This window comes from Rhinolophus sinicus, linkage group LG02 (assembly GCF_036562045.2).
Source record: "Rhinolophus sinicus isolate RSC01 linkage group LG02, ASM3656204v1, whole genome shotgun sequence".
Taxonomy (NCBI): Eukaryota; Metazoa; Chordata; class Mammalia; order Chiroptera; family Rhinolophidae; genus Rhinolophus; species Rhinolophus sinicus.
The window spans coordinates 181100536-181114616 of record NC_133752.1 but is presented as its reverse complement, the minus strand read 5'-3'; the positions used below and the strand labels follow the sequence as shown (position 1 = coordinate 181114616).

At 41.7% G+C, this 14081-nt stretch overlaps 2 non-coding genes across 2 annotated transcripts; both read right to left on the bottom strand.

The window, feature by feature from the left end:
- Positions 1 to 11083: 11083 nt before the first annotated feature.
- On the bottom strand, positions 11084 to 11155 carry TRNAW-CCA (transfer RNA tryptophan (anticodon CCA)). Its single transcript has one exon. It is a non-coding gene; the product is annotated as a tRNA-Trp (tRNA).
- Positions 11156 to 11790: 635 nt separating this feature from the next.
- Positions 11791 to 11862, bottom strand: TRNAD-GUC (transfer RNA aspartic acid (anticodon GUC)). Its single transcript has one exon. It is a non-coding gene; the product is annotated as a tRNA-Asp (tRNA).
- Positions 11863 to 14081: the final 2219 nt, after the last annotated feature.

Genomic DNA, 14081 nt, shown 5'->3' with positions numbered 1-14081 from the left:
GGGGCATTTCTAAATTACTTCATTTGAACAGTTAGTTGGGACTCAACTGCATTTTTGTTGAGAGCCTTCCCTAGGTTAGATCCCTCCACCTGTAAGTTGCTTGCCGTAATTTAATCAAACCTAATGTTTAATAATACAACAAAATGAAAGGAAACATTTAGGAATGCCTGAACGGGCAACTAAAGATAAATTGAGATCGGTACATACTGGATTTTAATCATACAGGAAGTCTAGCGACCTATAATTAGGCCAAGAACCCTAATCAAATCCATATTACTGATTCAAATTAAAACCCAGTAGAGTCTCAGAAATTTGCTACAATTAAAATGTCTTCCTGAAACAAATACTGTTTATGACAAAAATTTCTATTTCTTACTAATTTATATATGTTTCAAGATGTTTTTCTTCCAAGAAAAGATAGAGGCTGACCTTGGATTCAGAGTGTCTTAATCATTTCCCCAGATTCTGATGTTCAAACTATATATGCTCCTTAAAAATAGTGTTTTAAATTTTATCTGATTTCTGCATGGTTAAGTTCGAGTAAATATGTGCGGGTTTTTTTCCCCAGGTAAATTTAAAACAAACACCTTCACTAAAAATGTTTCCTATGAATTAAGCCATTTTATTTTGTTCAAATTGAGGAGAAATCCCTATTAATAAGGGATTACTGTCCTAGAGGCAATTTTATATATTAATTCTTTTCTAAAAATCCCAGTATTTACATATATTTAAGCAATAGTATTAAGTTCAGTAATACAAATTAAAAATAGTATTTTAGTTAGCAAGTTTTGTAGATGTTTGAGGTTGCCTTATAAAAGTTACCTCATCTCCCCCACTGCGCCCTCCCCCCAACTTCGCTGAACACGTAGGCAAGTATATTTATCTTCAGAGGGGGAACTGAGCAGACTAGCAAAGGACCATGATTTTGCAGTGACTGGTAACCCCACCAATGTAATTAATGCATGTGTGATGTCCCAGTGTGCCTGCAACAGTTCAGTTATTTCTTCCAGAATAGTCTCAAATTATAACGATCAGAGCAATAAAGTCCTGATCATAATCTGCGCGTTTTACTATTAGATCGTTACCTTGATAATAGTCAAAGAGTTTGACACTGGCTTAACTGTAGTAGCAGTTTTTAAGAGAGAGGTTTTACTACTCTAGCTGAAAAGGGTCAGAATTACCAGGGCTAGATTTGATCTGACTGGTAGTGTTTCTAGCCTCTGACAGCTGCCCTATGGTCTTAAGATACCTGGGCAGCTAGGTCCCTGAAGTGGACCCTTAGAGGAGGTGGCATCAACTGACACTTGAAGATAATATTCTTCTACCTTAATCTGATGTGAGTAGAGTACAATGCAAGAGTCACAGAGACACCTAAGAGAGTCATCCAAGGATGATGCATGGGAACTGCCTTTGCACCAGAAATTTTCCCAGCAGTGTAATCATTTGAGTGGGGAAAACAAATGAGTACACACACACAAGTTTAAAAGGTTTTACTATAGATAAACATTTACTATTGATCAAAAATCACCTGGCTAAATATACAAAGAAAGTTAATAGAGAGCATCCAAAAACAGTAATAAATTCTGTAGGATAGCAACTATTATAGTAGATACCAAAAGCTCATCAAACCATGGGGAAGTAACACTAGAGAGGTCAGGAACTGATCAGATCTCACCAGGTCTGCGGCGGCTGGAGATCAGGGTGTCCCCTTGTGGGGACAGGGCCCCAGAAAGCAGTTTCCAGGCTCTCGGCCTCATATAGAAAGGTGCTGGCTCAGGTAGTAAATGGCCATCAACTGTGATTGGATGGCCATCAGCTGTGGCTAGTTGGCCGTCAGCTGTAACCAGTGAGCCATTGGCCACTAATATAACTGCCGTGGCTACGCTAGTACTAAATGGGGGCTAGCAAGAAGATGGTGCCTGGCAAGCGAGGATTGCTGTTAGGATGGCGGGTTGCGGACAGTGTGGATCCAGCCTCCAGTGAGATTATAGTGGTATGACTCCCCTACCTGTGGGTCCGTGGGTGTTCCTTTTTAGGCCTCGCCGTGTCCTGTGTTCTTATGTGGGGAGCAGGAGCTGACACCACACAGGCCGCCCTGCATGACAAATGGTGCAGCGAGCAGGGTCTCCTGTATGACAAATGGCGTAGCGAGCAGGGTAAGGTGCCGGCCAAAGCCCTCTGAAAGGCGGTGGAGCAGTCTGTGCATATGAACACTCAGTCACAGGAAGACTAGGAGGAGCAGCTGCCGGAGAGTTGGACCCCCGTGGAGGGGTGGAAAGACCTGGACAGTTCCCCAACCAGTATAAGACGGAGAAAGCTAAGGTCTTTGCGGCCCTGTGGGCTGGGAAGTTCTTGCTGAGGTAGTCTGGATGCGGGACTTGTCCCAGGAGGAAAGGCTTGCTGAGTCCTCCGTGGGAGATGAAGGTGAGGTCAAGGTCGTCCCTCACCCCCAGGACAGCCCTGGCGAATGATTGGACTATGGGGAATTGTCTTCTATCCCAAATTTAATGGACAGCTTGACTGTTTGCTTGGGAACATACCACCATGTAGTGGAACTAGCGGAGGTTTGCTTTTGTGTCTTGACCAGCGGCCATCGAGACTCTGTAAGCAAGCACCTTGACTGTGAGCCGCTGTTGTTCCAACACAGTACCCTGAGAGGCCCAGAGAAAGTGACAGTGCCCTGAGAGCCCTGGCTGAGTCTGGGAAGTCTGGCTGTGCCCAGAGAGAGTGGCAGTGCCCTGAGAGTCCTGGCTGAGTCGGGGAAGTCTGGCTGTGCCCAGAGAGAGTGACAATGCCCTGAGAGCCCTGACTGAGTCCAGGAAGTCTGGCTGTGCCCACAAAGAGTGGCAGTGCCCTGAGACCCCTGGCTGAGCCCAGAAAGTCTGGCTGTGCCCAGAAAGCGTGGCAGTGCCCTGAGAGCCCTGGCTGAGTCCAGGAAGTCTGGCTGAGCCCAGAGAGAGTGGCAGTGCCCTGAGAGGCCTTGGCTGTGCCTGGGGAGACTGGTGGTACCCTAAGAAGCCCAGGAAGTCTGGCTGTGCCCAGAAAAACTGGTGGTGCCCTGAGTAACCCTGACTGTGCCCAAAGAGGCTGGCTGTGTCCAGGATATTGCATTTACCTCCAGGCTCCTCGCACAGGGCCCCTCGCAGAAGAGGCTTGTCGCGAAGATGGTAAGGTGAGACCCTGTAGGGGTGGAGTGTGGGGACAGAGCCCGAGAAAGCAGTTTCCAGTTTCTTGGCCTCACATAGAAAGGTGCTGGCTCAGGTCGTAAATGGCCATCAACTGTGATTGGATGGCCATCAGCTGTGGCTAGTTGGCCATCAGCTGTAACCAGTGAGCCATTGGCCACTAATATAACTGCCGTGGCTACGCTAGCAGAAAAATGGGGGCTAGCAAGAAGATGGTGGCTGGCAAGCGCGGATTGCAGTTAGGACGGCGGGTTGCGGATAGTGTGGTTCCTGCTTCCTGTGTCTCCAACCCAGCCACCAGCGAGACTATAGTGGTATGACTCCCCTACCTATGGCTCCGTGGGTGTTCCTTTTTGGCCTCACCGTGTCCTGTGTTCTTGTGTGGGGAGTGGGAGCTGACACCCCGCAGGCTGCCCCGCAGTACACCCCTGATGCTGCAAGCTGCATACAAGTTCCCAATAAAGGCAGTTAAGACTAAACTATACACGTTAGTAAGAATGTTACACCAAAGAAGCTCACCACACCGTGGGGAAACACTGGAGAGGTCGGGAACCAGCCAGACCTCACCAGGTCCACGGCTAGAAGTCAGGGCATCTCTTGATATTGAAAGCTGCATACAGGTTCCCAAGTCCAATGTCAGAATGATGACGAATGATGAATGAACAAATACACTGCTAACTGAGGTCTGTCTTATATATCTCTCCAGATGTACGTTAGAGCCAAGCTCCTTGTTCCTGCCTCCCCCTCAGGGAATGGCCAGTTCTGGGAGGGTTTGGCAGTTACTGTGATAGAAATATTGCTTATCTGGTTGAAGGGTCAGTTTATTTGGACAAACAATACCTACTGTTTTCACCTGGGACCATCGGCCCAAGGCCTTCTAAAGCCTGGCAATGTGCCTGTCACGTCACTCTAATATAACTTAGTTACTTCTTTGCCTCATCTGCTGATGCAGGCAAAATAGACAGAAAGCAACATCATCCAATATCTCCTGCTGGGGATGAAATGAGGGAGAATTTTCTTAACCTGAAGCTAACCATCATCTCACATGAGGGAAAAACAACAGCACCTCATGTGAGGGAACAAAAAGCTAACAGACAAACCTAACCATCACCTCATGAGGTGATGGTAGTTCCCTTATGAGGTGATGATTAGGTTTGTATGTTAGCTTTTTGTTCCCTCACATCAGGTGCTATTGTTTTTCCGTCATGTGAGGTGATGGTTAGCTTAGGGATAAGAAAATTCTCCCTCATTTCATCCCCAGCAGGATGGGATGATGTTGCTATCTGTCTATTTTGCCTGCATCAGCTTATGAGGGGAAGAAGTAACTAAGTGGTGAGCTTAGTTACGTCTTAGTTACTTCACTAAGTGGTGTGGTGAGCTTCTTTGGCATAACATTATTAATGTATATAGTTTAGTCTTAACTGACTTTACTTTCTGTTATTAGTACATTGTTTTAAGTGCCTTTGTCTTTTGCTGTTGTATATTGCTAAATAAATTAATTGAATATTACTAAATAAAGTAATGTATTTGTTCCTCCCTAGCGTGTGCTCCTCTTTGCACCACAAGCAAAAAGAAAGAAAGAAAAACAACAATCACCTGCTGAGTCTGAAACTTATTTTAGATAGAGACAGTACAAGCCTACAGGCCAACATTAAAGGTGATTCACAAAGAGCTGCATTCTACATGCCTGAGATACATGTTCCCTGAGCAAAAACATCGTTTTCATATCACTCATTATCTCTCCTTTCCTTATCCCAGGACACGATCAACAGGAGGTAACTTGCAGATTATACATTTCTTAGGAGACATAGTTGATGTCATAAGCCATCAGTAGATTGACCTTCTACATTATCCACAAAGTCATAAGTTATCAAATTCAGACTTGGTATCATTCTAGAGGTACCTTGGCATATCCCTAGTACCACCATTTTTAGTCATGAAGCTAATTTTTTCTTTTGACTCTCCTGTAGATGTCCAAAGTAGAGGCTGTTTTTTTTCTCATACCCTAAGTACCTTAAGGCCAAGAGGTTGGGTCTAAAGAGTTTATGTGGCTGCTTTTTTCCTGATTACTACTTCCAAACTATTTCTTCTCTTTCCTCCTTTGAAAACATACGAAGTTCGAAATTTTTATCATCTGGCAAAATCACTCTCTACCATCTACCTCCTGCCCACTCTGTCTCAGAAATTATAGACTGTTGTTCCTTGCTCTAGGTTTTCCTCACCATCCCTCTTGTCTACATTCTGTGTGAACTCAACAAAATTGTAGATGACCCATGGAATACCAACACTTGCCTCTCAGATCTTTGACCTCTTCATCTCTAGCAATTTATTCCTCTATTCCATCTCATCCATCCATTCCAGTTGTTTAGACTGAATCTTGTTATCAATAACTGTTTACACACCTTCTAAATCTCAATTTCAAGCATCCCAATTGTCAATCACTAGCCTTTTCCCTCTACTCATTTTGCACTCTCACTGACTTAATTCAGATCTTTAATCCATTAACCTCAACACTTTCAAAAAAATCTATTATCCTGCTTCTGCCATCATGTAATCATTTCCAACTCACCTGACTTAGATTTTTTGCAAAGGGGTTCAACTCTCTTATCCCAACATCTCTCTATCTTTCTTACTTGGAAGAACCTCAGCCTCACTTGGACCTAACACTGCTGGAACAAATTTTCTCATTGCTTGCAACCAAGCAGCATATATTACTTGAGAAAAATCATACACAACAGGGCTGACTGGTTTTAATTTAAGACCTCAGACCTCATAGGAGCCCTCAACACTGGCTGGAAAAGCTATTCATCCTCTGGATTATTCACACTTGCACTTCTCTCCATAAATCACTCACATCCCTTTCCCCCACCATCCCCTATTTTCAGCTAGTGACCTTGCTTCATATATGGAAAACAGAAACCATCTGTGGGGAATGCCTCAACTTCATTGTGAAATCTGGACCCATTTTCTCTTGTATCTATCATTCTTGTTTCAATTGAGGAAGTGTCCTATTGGAGTGAATTCCACCACTTGTATTCTGACTCATCCTCTTTTTCTCAAGGCGTTGATTCTTTCAGTCATCTTGAAATTTCTGAATTAAAAAAAAATTGGCCTTTTATTTTGTGTTATATTCATCCAATAAAAAAATTGTTCTGTACTATCTTTTCTGTTGAAACAAGTATTAGGTTTAAAAAAAAATCTTTAAAATGTTACAGCATTGATAACTAAAACCTTGGGAAACAGTGGAAAGATATTTCTCTTGAAGCCATAGCTGTAAAAAAAAATGATGCAATAACTTTGTCAGAAAACTCTTCCAAAACTTTTTTTTCCTAAATCACTTGGATAATTGCCTCCATTTTCCTTTTTGAAGTTCTTAATGTTATTAGCATACAGCTGGCTTTTTTGTCTTTCATTATCAAAACATTACATGTAAAAATTACATTATTGTTGTTTTGCATAGGACTTGGTTTTGAATTTACGGGTGTAACCTCAAAACAGAGAAGATGAAGTACAACGTGGTCATAAAAATTATGTTCTTGAAATTCATTTAATATTATGAAAAAACGTTTACAATACAGCATTAAGTAAAAAACAAATAGAGAACCATATTAGGGTAAGATCTCAGTTCTATAAAGAACTAAAGTGTGTATGGATATGTTTATTTAAAAATATATACAAAGAAAAAAGACTAAATGAATATAGACCAAAATGTTTGTAGTAATTTCCTCTGTGTAGTGGGAAACAGGTGATTTTTATTTCATCCATATGTTTTTGTGTATTTCTCAAGATTTCTACAATAAACACATATGATTTAATAACCATAACTTTTTTTTGAATTAGTGTGAAAAATGAGGGGATCACTTGGCTTATCGGCATTCAGAGTCTGTCACTTTTGCATTTCCAAAGGCTCCATTTTATCAGTTCATCCAGAGTATTTCAGTCTTAGGTAAACTGATTAAAAAATATTCTCAAAAGAGAAAGCTAGTTTATTAAATAGGTGAAATAAATGCTCAGAGCATTCTGTACTGGTGGATAAATCTACTTGGAAGAATAAATGATACACTGGAAAATTTTTGGTGAAATAGAAGAAAATCACAGAGCTATTGTCAGGATTTGGTAATTCAAACATGGATCTATTCCAGAGACTCTTTCCTCACATCATTCCTATATAATGATGGTAGCAGTTTAAGTTAAAATAAAGTGTTGGATTTTAGGTCATTTCAAAGTTATAGCAAGTCAGCAAATGGGCCATACTAAGAAACTACAGATGTCCCAGCTTTGGAAAAGAAGCTGGAACCTGTGAAGTGATAGTTTTAGAGCTATAACAGTATTAATAATGACATATATATGCACACACACACACACATACATACAAATTAGAAAACATTTTTATGTATTTTATCTTATTTGATTCTCTTAACAACCCTACGAGTTAAGTGGGATCTCCAGTCTTGACTTGTTTTGTATAGGTAGGCCAGTGATTCTCAAACATTAGCTTGCATCGAATCACCTGGAAGACCTGGTTAAAACTCAGGTTGCTAGGCCCCACCCCCAGTTTTCTGAGTCTGTAGGTCTAGGGTAGGGCCTGAAATTTTGCATTTCTAACTTGTTCTCAAGTCTGGTCTGGAAACAACTGTGCTAGGCCATTTTTCACATTCTCTGTAAAGGCAGAGCTGACCATGTCACATTCTTGAATAATAGCTCAGCTTTGCGCTCGGAATAAAATATGAATAAAAATGGCACACAAGGTCCCGAGTGTTCTGACTACAGTTTACCCTTACAGCTTTATGTCTCTCTCCTTTCCAGCCAGACCGGAGAACTAGCAATTCTCCAAAGAAGCTGAAATAGAGAGGGTCCTTATGAGTTTGATTACACTTAGTTTTAAATCCTAGCTCTAGAAATCATATCCCTCTCTCTCTATCTACCCCTCAGAGACCTAGGGTCCCCCCACCCCATCCCATACACACTAAATCAGCAGCCCCTGAGGCAGCAGAAGACAGTAGCCCTGATCTGACTAATGGTCATACCATCAGGACCTCTGGCAGGCTAAAGATAGCATCTTAACTTAAGTTACTTTCAGTTCCTGAGCCCTAAGGTGAAATGACCCTGTGGATACTTTCCCATGAGATTGGACCGAGGGACTCCAGAAAAGACAACAAAGCTGTCTTCAAGACCTGAAAAAATGATTCATTACCCTTACCTCACCTCTGACCAACCAGCTCCCAGCATGCCCCTGAACCCCTAACCCATGGTGTCTTGTGATTTTGCTCCATATAACCTGTAACCTACACACCATTGGGAAACTAGCTCTTTGATTGTTAACTCACCTGTGTCTCTGGGCTTGGCGTGATTTCCTTAAATAAACTTTTACTTTCTTTTCTGCAACCCCCTGTTCATGTCTCCTTTGGCTTTGATGCATACAGGCAAAATGAACCCCTTGATTTCGGTAACAAAGTTGTATTAGTTTACTAGAGCTGCCATAACAAAATGATTAACAAGGTAATACAACTTGCCCTGTCTACCTCACAAGAGTATGATTTTGTACAAGTGCTTAGCCCAAGCTAAAGTCAAGTAAGTATTGTTGAGATATATGCTGTATATGCAAAGGTTGCCAGGGGGAGAAAGACATTTCATGTTTCAGACTGAATTCTGTCACCCTAAAATTCATATGTTGAAGCCCTAACCCCCAACACTTCAAAATGTGAATGTATTTGGAGATGAGATCTTTTAAGAGGAGATTAGTTAAAATGAGGCTATGAGAGTGGGCCCTAATCCAATCTGACTGGTGTCCTTAATAAGAGGAAGCTTGCACACACAGAGAGACACCAGGGATATGACAGTACAGAAGAAAGACCATGTGAGGACACAGTTAAAATGTGGCCATCTATAAGCCAAAGACGGGTCTCAGAAGACTCCAACTGTGCTGTCACCTTGATCTTGGACTTCTAGCCTCCAGAACTGTGAAAAAATAAATTTCTGTTGTTTAAGCTGCCTAATCTGTGGTATTTTGCTATAGCAGCCCTATGGCAAACTAATATAAACCTGTACTTTTGTAGTTGAACAAATCACATCACAGAGATGTTAAGTGGCAAGTGCTTGACTCCTAGAAGGCATTCAGATTTGTCCATTGGATGAATAAATGCCTTAAAATCACATAGCAAACTTTTCATTATTTTTCAAAATCCTCCTTTCTGAGGCCTTCTTGAACTACCCAAGGAAGAGTTAATGTCCCTATTTTAGTACCATCATACCACTCTGTTCATGCTGCTTTCATGGCACTTATCCCAACATATTATGGTATTTGGTTACTTAACATATCTGTCTCCTGCTGCTCAAAAAAAACCCCATTTTTCTCAGTATATCCTTTTTCCTCAGTGCTTTAGCACAGTATCAGGCTCATCATAGTTGGTGGTCCATAAGTATTGGTTACAATGGATGATCTAATCTCACTTCAAACAAATGGAAGGACAAATTACACAAAGTGAAAATACAGTATCCAGCTTGTCATGCAGGGACTCTGGTCCCGCTCCCTGTATAAGAACGCAGGATATGGTGAGGCCAAAAAGGAACACCAATGGAGCCATATATAGGGGAGTCATACCACTATAGTCTCGCTGGCGGCTGGGTTGGAGATACAAAAGCAAACATCCGCCAATACCCCAACAAGGGGTCTTCCTGCACCCCAGTCTCCCTGACCGCTAGGCAAAACACACGAAGTAGGAGTGGTACGATCCGCAATCTGCCATCCGCTTTTCTGCCTGCCAACCAACTAACGTAGCCATGGCAGTTATATCAGTGGCCAACTGACTAACTGGTTACAGCTGATGGCCAACCAGTCACAGCCAATGGGCATCCACTACCCAAGCCAGCACCTTTCCAGGTGAGGCCGAGAGCCTGGAAACTGCTCTCTGGGATTCTGTTCCCACACAGCTATACTGCTATATTAGATTAAATCATAAGAAATTAATATTTGATAATTTTAAAACACTGAACAGAAAAACTCAGGGACTTTTATGGAACATATCCAATAAAACTCTAAAAACATTAATTTCTCATGCTCTTTCTAATTCATTTTTTTGTACATCAAATATTTGACGTATGCCTCTAAGGAACTATTTATTATTAAGAATTTTGAAGCTTACAAAGGTGAATGAGTAAAGTTTGCTCCCTGCTATTAAAGAGATTAATACACTAGTTGAAAGTGGTATCTAACTTGTCACCACTTGCATGAATTGATGAAAATATAAAAGGTGTATTAGTGTATCATGTAAGGCCAACAGCACGTTCTTTCAACAGTTTGTTTCTACCTTTATTATAAAACAGTTAGTAAGGAAGGGGATCTGGAGTCAGTCACCTGGGTTGGAACCTTGGGTGACTTTTGGCAGGTCACTATTCCTGTGTGCCACAGTTTCATCTGTAAAAGCAGAACATTAATCACGTTGTAAGGTTGTTTACAGGGCATGGCACACGGATTAAAACGTGTAAACTATTATAATATTCAAAGTTAAAAATTGTACTCTATTTTACTTGTTTTCAAGCAAACCGGTCTAAATTTGTTTTTAAAAAAAACAGTTTGTACGGTATGTTGTACATTACGTGTGAAGGACCACCTTGGACTAATATGCCCACTAATGCACAACAGTAACAGCTATAGTTCTACGCATTATGCATGTTAAATAAGAGAAAACTCACTTTCCAAGGCCAAACTGTACGAAAATACATCAGCTTTAAGGCTCTAGGATATATAGTGAGCCTCATCGTTTTGCAGAGTAACGATTACTAGGATAACATTTGAACGAGAAGTATTTAATCCTAAAAGGACAGGCCTTTTCAAAAAATGGCGGGAATACATCCACGTTTATAAGAAGCCAGTGTTTAGAAGGAAAAGAAAAACACTATGACCCCGACGTGATTCGAACACGCAGCCTTCTGATCTGGAGTCAGACGCGCTACCGTTGCGCCACGAGGTCCTGCTGGGCTGTGGCTCTCGCAGTTTCTTAGGACTCGAGTAATATGGCTATCTTCCGGGTGCCCACCACCTTTTCTTCCTTTTTTTCCTGGCCCCTCCTCCAAGTATACGTCGATTAGAGATTGCTTCCTTTAGCGCCAAGATTTTCCTGACAGCTGACCCTCTGCCTTGCTTGGGATGGAACTAGTGGAGGTGGGAGAACAGAGTTTCCGTTTAGTCGAGACCCCAGCGTCAAAGGAAAACAGTCCTTCCTCCACTTGAGCAAGAGATTTCCGTTTTCACCCTCCCCGTTAGGGGCGGAGACTCCGCCCTTTCTTTCCCTTCCCCCCAGAGTTCATGACCTCCTTCGAGTTGGAATTTGTCCGGGCGCCTGTGCGCACGCCCAGACCTTTGCCAGCTAGCGGCTGGAAGCGATCCCAGAGGCCCGTCTGAACGTTTTCTTTCTCTCTCCCTTCCCTTTTTGCCAACAATATAAAGCATTTACTCTCTGTGTAAGCTTTTGTTTCACTGTGAGCATTAAGCTTTAAAGTTATTTTGTAAAGACATACAAAATATACTAGCATACTGTGTGTGTCAGCAATGGTGTTCAGTTGAATTACACTGAAAAATAGGAAGCTGTTAGTAAAACACATTGTTCTCCCCGTCGGGGAATTGAACCCCGGTCTCCCGCGTGACAGGCGGGGATACTAACCACTATACTAACGAGGAGCCGTCGGTAGGGCCTCTCCCAAATTTCTACTTAAGGTGAAACAAGATTTCACCTTTCCCTCTCATCTGTTCTGCCCGCCACTCGGAAATGTGAAAACTTGGACGCTTGGGTCTCTTCCTCGTTCATTATCCTTTCACGGTACCTTGAGCTCCGCTTCCGTGAAAAGAGTTAGTAAATGGTTTAGAATAAAAGAAACAAAATGCACTGCCAGTTTTAGGGATGGTGTATTGTTGAAAATAGTTTCCGGGCTGGGTGATTTAGGTTTCTGGCGGGAGGTTTCTATTTGTTTTAATAGTGACCAAGAGTATGTGAGTTGAAGCAGAGCTTTACTTTCACAAATTTATATTTTCATTTTGAAGTCGAAGTTCAAGGATATCATATGGTTGCCGGATGATCGGAACCGTCAAGGTTGTCCCGCAGTCCAGCTTTCGTGACACAAAAAGGTTCATGTATTTGACCAGCTGAGGCCAAATGAAATTTTGTTAACTGATTTGTCCTGTGTTTTGATCTCATTCCTGAGGTGTCTACAGTTACTTGAATATGACAAATAAACACATAAATTGTTAAATAATACATTTAAGTAATTCAAAACAAGGATGTGCCATTTAACCCTAGTATGATTAAACATGGGATTAGGAAAGTGCACTAACAGAGTAATTTCTATCAACCTGAGCCTTTTCAGAAACAGGATCAAGCCTGTTCCCAGGGGTACCAGGAAGGCCTCACATAAACTTTGGTAAGTTTTTCTATAATGAAAACTTTCAATCGTGTCAGTTCAATCACTTATTTAGAGGTAATATCAAATCCATTCCTTGTAGTGTATGATGAATAAATACATTTTTATTGATCATAAGTTACATAGTATTATTATCCATCAAATGAATGAGATTGTTTAATGCAGACATTAAAATATGGCAGTTTCTAATAGAGACAGTGGAAATGTAATGGCTGTGTGCAATGTTAGAGGGATAGTGGATGGGGGGGCTGACACAGTGTGAGGGATATAAATGATAAATGTCTAACTTTTACATTGTTTTGTGCACCTGAAACTAATAAAAAAATATGATAATAGACAAAAAAATCACTGGCACACTGAATGTGATGAACAGGGAATCGCAAAGAATAATTTTAATAAAAAGAATGGATGATGATGATATCTGAAAAAAAAATATGGCAGTTTCTGAGGTCTGCTTTGGCATATTTTTTTCATTCTTAAATGCACCAAAATCCTCAATAAAACTCAATGTCCTGGGGTCTCTTTCTACGTCTGACCCTCCAATAACTTGTGAGGTTCAGAGACTACTGTGGTAACTATAGAGGGTGCCAAAAAAATGTATAGACATTTTAAGAAAGGAAAACTGTATTAAAATTGTAGTACTCACTATATACCAATAACAAAAGATGAATACAAGTGACTTCTGCAATTACAATCAGTGCGCAAAATGGTTACCATCAGCAGCCAGGCACTTCTGATTACAGCAAACTACTGCTTGAACAACGTAGACCAAAGTGTCTACTTGTATACATTATTTTGGCACCCCCGGTATTTTCATCTCCTTTTCCTGGCGAGATCAGGGGGACTAGTCCCAGGTCTCTCCGTTGTCAAAGCCCAAGGGCAGTGGGAATCTAGCTCTCATGAACGGCCTGTTGGTCATCCCCCCACCTCACCCCACTCCACCCCACCCCCACGCCCCAGTGCCTCCCCACCAATACACCTGCCTTCCATGCTTTGGTAGAAGAGGCTTAATCTTTGTCCCTTCAGAAGAGACACCATGCTCTCCACCTAACCTCTGGTAAAGCTATGTCAATATTCACACATGTGTTATTGCTGTTTTTTTCTTCCTCCCTGGGGAAATGAAGAAGGAGCCTGAGTCAGCAGAGATCATGGAGCAGAGAACCCAACACCTGCTGTCCGTCTTCCTAAAATGGAAAGGAAAAGAGGGTTATTAATCTGAACAGGGTAAGGGAGCTGAGAGATTCCTCACTGTCAGCACTGGGAGAGAGTAAAGGTTAAAAATCTGACTGGCAGTACAGAGGACACAGGACTCTCTTTGGAAGTAAATAGCATGGTGGAAATCGGTGTTATTGAAAGTTTCCAATCTTGCTCTCCCTACCTTATCACAGCTTGCAAAACCATTCACATTAATTTTATTTTCTCAAAAGCCCTGAGAGGTTAATAGGGCAAGTATTTTATTCTTATTTCACCAGCAGATAAAGA